Here is a 6,261-nt window from a genome sequence, read left to right on the forward strand (position 1 = left end):
GGTCACATGGGGAGAATTATATCTACCAGGGTTACTGTTAGGATCATATTTAATCACCATTGTTACTTCTGTGGGTCGAGTAAATTTCCCATCAGATGATTTTTCATCAGAGAAATTTAGTGATAGGCAAAATTCACATCGAACAGTCATTCCACCACAACTATGTTTGAGGACTGCATCGTCATGTGCTCCATTTTCGCTGAGAAGGCAGTTTCTACCGGTATTGGTAGTACTTGTTGATGACTGTTCTCTAGACATTTTCTGTCATCGCCACCGCCTTCTGTCAACTTCAGAGGCACGTTGGTCTTTATATATTTTCTGTCGATAACGCCGGTGTTTTTCGGCATCAGAGTGACGTTTTTCCAGTAGCGGGTGTTCAGATACATCCTGTCTCAGGCACCGCCTTCTTTCAAGATCAGACGCATGCTGCTCTACAGACACTTTCTGTCGATAACGCTGGCATCTTTCTGCAGAGCTACATTGTATCAACAGTTGCTCTTTAGACATAGTCCCACCTCTCTACTGTCACTGTCTGAGATGCAGGTGAATGAGAGTCCTGGCTATCCAGCCACTGAGAGCTGTCTGACCTTAATGTCAGTTTCCACAGCTGTGATGAGGAAGCTAGGGTGACAGAGGGAGCCGTGCCCTCCAAGCCACCCTTCCCCTCACTCTGCTCTATGTCAAGCAGTCTCCTGCTCTGCCAAGTTCTCCAAACCTCCCGCTCTCCGCCTGCTATTCTCCCACTCTGCTCTCTGCCAGCAAGGTCCCAGGAGTCCATGAGTGTGACTAGGCGTGGGTGGCCTCGCCTCCCATGCCAGCAATGGTGCCAGGAGTCCGAGGCTGCGGCCGTGGTCGCTGTCGCCTCCTGGGGCGCCTACCACCTGCATATGCAAATTAACCACCATCTTTGTCAGGTTAATTTGCAGTCACTCTGATTGGCTGGTGGGCGTGGCTTGTGGGCATGGCTTGAGCATAGCAGAGGGATGGCTAATTTGCATGTTTCTCTTTTATTATATGGGATAGTCTCTATATCATTTATTTCTACTCTGATCTTTATTATTTCCTTCCTTCTACTTACTCAGGGCTTTTCTTGTTGCTCTCTTTCTAATTCTTTAAGTTGTAGGGTTAAATAATTTATTACCAGTTTTTCTTGTTTTGTGTGGTAGGCATGTAGTGCTATAAACTTCCCTCTGAGGAATGCTTTCACTGTGTCCCATAAACTTTGAATTGCTGTGTTTTCATTGTCATTTGTTTTCAATATGTTTTTTTATTTCTTGTTTGGTCTCTTTGTTAACTCACTCATTGCTTAATAGCATGCTATTTAGCCTCCAAATGTTTGATTTTTAATTGTTTTTATTGCAGTTGATTTCTTTTTTCATGTCATTGTGATCTGATAAGATGCATGATATGATTTCAATCTTCTTGAATTCAAATGGACTTATCCTGCATCCTAATATGTGGTCTATCTTTGAAAATGTCCCATATGTACTTGAGAAGAATGTATATTCCGTAGCTTTGGGGTGAAATGTTCTGAAGAAATTAATTAGTTCCATCTGATCTAGTGAGTAGTTAAGGATTGATGTTTCTTTGTTGATTTTTTTTCAGAGTATTTATCCAGTGATGTCAGTGGGGGTATTAAAGTCCCCTACTATGATTGTATTGCTGTAGATCTCTCCCTTGATATCTTCCAGAAGTTTTTTATGTATTTGGGTGCATATATGTTTACCTGACTTATATCCTCTTCTCTACCAATCCCTTTAGTATTATGAAGTGGCCTTCTTTATCTCTTGTTATGGCCTTCACTTTGAGGTCTATTTTGTCACATATAAGTATTGTTACCCCAGGTTTTTTTTCTTTTTCTCATGGGAATATTTGCTAATACTCCCCTGTGAAGCTGTCCTGGACTTGGCTTTTGTTAGCTGTGTGTTTTTGTTTGTTTGTTTGTTCTTCTGCTTCAATTTCATCAGTTGTTACTGACCTTTGTAGATTTTCTGATTCTTCTTGATGCAAGTGTGGAAAGTTGTATTTTTCTTGGAATTTTTCCATTTCATTCAGGTTGTCCAGCTTGTTGGCATATTGTTGTTCATAGTATTTTTATGATCCTTTTTATTTCTGTGGGGTAAGTTGTTACTTCACCTCTCTCATTTCTGATTTTATTTATATTTTTTCTTGATGAGTCTGTCTAAAGTTCCATCAATATTATTTATCTTTTCAAAGAACCAGCTCTTGGTGTCATTTATATTTTGTATTGTGCTTTTAGTCTGTATGTCATTTATTTCTGCTCTGATCAGTATTATTTCCTTCATTCTACATACTCTGGGCTTTTCTTGTTGTTCTCTTTCTAATTCTTTAAGTTGCAGGGTTAAATTGTTTATTAGCCATTTTTCTTCTTTCTTGAGGTAGGCCTGTCGTGCTATGACTATCCCTCTCAGGACTGCTTTTGCTGTGTCACATAGATTTTTTTTTAAATTTCTTTCTTGATTTCATTAGTAACCCATTCATTATTTAATAGCATGCTTTTTAGTCTCCATGTGTTTGAATGTTTTGGGGTGTTTTATTGCAGTTGATCTCTAGTTTCATGTCACTGTGAACTGAAAATATGCTTGATATGATTTCAGTTGTCTTGAATTTGTAGAGACTTAATTTGTGTCCTGACACGTGGTCTACCTTTGAGAATGTCCCATGTGCACTTGAGAAGTATGTCTATTCTACAGCTTTGGAGAGAAATGTTCTGTAAATGTCTATTAAATCCATTTGATCTATGATCTAGTGTGTTGTTTAGAGTTGCTGTTTCTTTTCTGATTTTTTTTTTTTTTTGGTCTAGAATATCCAGTGATGTCAGTGGGTTGTTAAAGTTCCATACTATGATTGTATTGCTGTCCATCTCTAACTTAAAGTCCTCCAGAAGTGTTTTCATATATATTTAGGTGCTCCTATATTGGGTGCATATATGTTTACCAGCTATATCCTCTTGTTGTATCAATCCCTTTAGGATTATGAAGTTGGCTTCATTGTCTCTTGTTATGGCCTTCATTTTGAAATATATTTTACCAGATATAAATATTGCTACCACAGCTTTTTTTTTTTTTCATTTCCATTTGCATGGAAAAATTTTTTGCATCCCTTCACTTTCATACTGTGTGAATCTTTTGTTCTGAGGTTAGTCTCTTGTAGACAACATATGTATGGGTCATGTTTTCTTATTCATTTAACTATCCCTTTGTCTTTTGTTTGGAGCATTTAAGCCATTTACATTGACATTTTTATTCTATATATCTGTTTTACTCTTTCTTTCTCTATTACTTTTTCTTGAAAAATTCTTTTAGCATTTCCTGCAGTGTAAGTTTGGTGGTAATAAACTCCTTTAGCCTTTTTTTTTTCTTAAATCTTTGAAGCTCCTACTTCTACCTTCAATTTTGATTGATAGTCTTGCTGGATAGAGTAGTCTTGGATTCAGTCACTGGCTTTTCATTACTCTGTATACTTCATGCTACTCCATTTTTGCCTGATGTTTTTCTGTTGAGAAAACATTTGCTTGTCTAATGGGAGCTCCCTTGTAGGTAATCTCTGTCTTTCTCTTGCAGCCTTTAAGTTCCTTTGTCTTTAACAATTGTCATTTTAATTATGATGTGTCCTGGTGTGAATCTTTTTGGGTTTATTTTAATTGGGATTGTCTGTGTTTCCTAGACTTGTGTGACTTTTTTTCACCAGGTCAGGGAAGTTTTCTGTCATCATTTCTTCAAACAGGTTCTCTATATTTTGCTCAAATTCTTTTCCTTCTGGTAGCCCTAGTATGCAAGTTGCTGTGGCAGTTCTGTGCATTTGGGGGCATGCGTCATGTCTACTAGGTGGTTTTAAGCAGTGGGGTCATTTGTCCAGGGGTACCAGGTCAGACACAATGGGTTACAGTGGCAGGTCTGTGCATCTGGGGGCATTGGGCCATGGTGGCAGGGCTGGTCACACCACATGAAAGCAGTGGGGCCAGTTGGCCAAAATCATCTGGTCTGTCATGGTGTGTGGGGGTGGCAGACCTCTGGATCCAGGTGTCAAGGTGGTGAGGTTGGCAGTGTACTCCACTGGTGGAAGAGGCAGCCCAACTTGGTGCTGCTCAACTGATGCAGGCGGCTTACAGGGGTTGTTCAGGTGGTGTAGGGGGCAGGGTGAGCCAGGCACTGCTCCGCTGATGGAGGAAGCAGGGTGGGCTAAACATCCAACTTGCCAATATGGCAGGGCAGGCCAGGTGCTCCATTCACAGAGAGGGTCGGCCAGGTGCTCAGCTCATGTAGGGTCAACGTTCCACTAGCCAATGTGGCAGGGCAGGCCCAAGACACTGCTTGTCAAGGCATCCTGCCGGTCCTCCAAGGCCCACAGTCCAGGCACACCAAGCTGCTATGTCTAGTCTGTGTGTCCAGAGGTTTCAGGTCCCAGCAGTGGGGGCATGTGCTTCCATCCTTTGCTTAGGGGTACTGAGGTAGTGCTACTCCTTGCAGCCTCCTCCCACAGAGGACCTTGTAGGTCCTTCAAAATGGCATGCTCTCCACTTTCAAGCATAGAGAAACACCTGGTTGTGCATCACACAGCAGCTCTTCTGCTGGAGCGACCAACCCTGACCACCTCCACTCCCCCTTTCCCACCCAGCTTCTTCTGAAAGATGCCCTCCCACATTCACAACCACAAACACTCTCCTGCGCACCCACTCATACAATAACCCTCACTCCAGTCCTGTCCTCTGCCACATTGGTCCTGCCATTTTCTTAATTGTTTCTGGCTCTTACATTTTTTCTTCCATTCTTGGCTGTCTTCCTTGATGTTTTGATTTTTTGTAGTGCCATACTTTGATTCCTTTCTGTATATACTTTGTATATCTGCTACAGGTATTATATTTGTATCATAAAGTTTACATAAAACATCCCATTTGTATAGCAGTCTGTTTTAAGTTGCTAGCAAAGTAACAGACCACATACAGATTACATTTTAACTTTTCCTTCCCTTACATTTGTTATTAATATCATAATTTATATATTTTTAGATTGTGTATCCATTAAATTATTACAGCTATAGTCATTTTTAATAATTCTGTATTTTAACTTTTATACTGGTTAAGTGATTTACACACCTTCATAGTATTAGAACATTCTGAATTTGACTATTTACTTGTCTTTAGCAATAAATTTTAAATACTTTTATGTGTTTCCATGTTGTTAGTTAGTGTCCATTTATTTAACTTGAATAAAGTCTTTCAGAATTTCTTGGAAACCAGTTCTATTGGTAATGAAACCCCTCTGAGTTTGTCTGGAAAAGTTTTATCACTCCTTCATTCAGAAAGACTGCTTTGTAAAGTGTAGTATTCTTGGTTGACAGGTTTTCCCCCCTTTCAGTACTTATCATATATCATTCCACTCTCTCAGGTCATACAGGGTTTCTGCTGAGAAATCTGTTCATAGTTCTATAGTTTCTTTGTATGTGATAATTCATTTTTCTTGTGCTGCATTCAAAATTCTCTCTTGGCCCTGGTATTTTGAGAATTTAATAGAATATGTCTTAGTGAAAATCTCTTTATGTTTAATCTATTTGGGTTTCTTTGTGCTTCAAGGATCTGGATGCTCATTTCCCTCTCCAGATTTATTAAGTTTTCTTTCATTATTTCTTGAAATAAGCCCCTTCCCCACCCCCCACCCCTTTCCTTCCTCTGCTCCTTCTGGGACTCTCATAATGTGTATATTACTTTGTAGACAATGTCTCATAAGTCTCCTAGGTTTCCTTTACTTTCTATCAATCTTTTTTTTTTCCTCTTTGTTCCTCTGACTGGATAATTTCATATGACCTATCTTTATGCTCACTAATTATTTCTTCTGCTTGGTCAAGGTTAAGTTGAAGCTCTCTATTGAATTTGCCTATATAGTCATTGTGTTCTTCAGTTCCAGAATTTTAGTTTGGTTGTTTTCATATGGGTTCTATAACTTTCTTGGACTTCTCATGGGAATTTCTTGTCAGACAGTTCAAAGATCTCTGTTTCAATAGGGTCAGTTTCTGGTGCTTTATGTTGTTTCTTTGGGGGTGTAATATCTATGCAATTATTACTAATCCATGAGGCCTTATGTTGTTGCCTCTTTGAAGAAGTAGGAAAATCTTCCAGTCTTTAGAGAGTGGCTTTGGAAAAGAAAACCTTTATCAGTCAGCACACAAGATAAAGAGTGGGCCATTTGATGAGATCCACAGGTGGACTTGCTGCTGAAGTTTTTAGGAAGCCTGATCCAAAGC

Source organism: Myotis davidii, unplaced genomic scaffold (genome assembly GCF_000327345.1).
Source record: "Myotis davidii unplaced genomic scaffold, ASM32734v1 scaffold3317, whole genome shotgun sequence".
NCBI lineage: Eukaryota > Metazoa > Chordata > Mammalia > Chiroptera > Vespertilionidae > Myotis > Myotis davidii.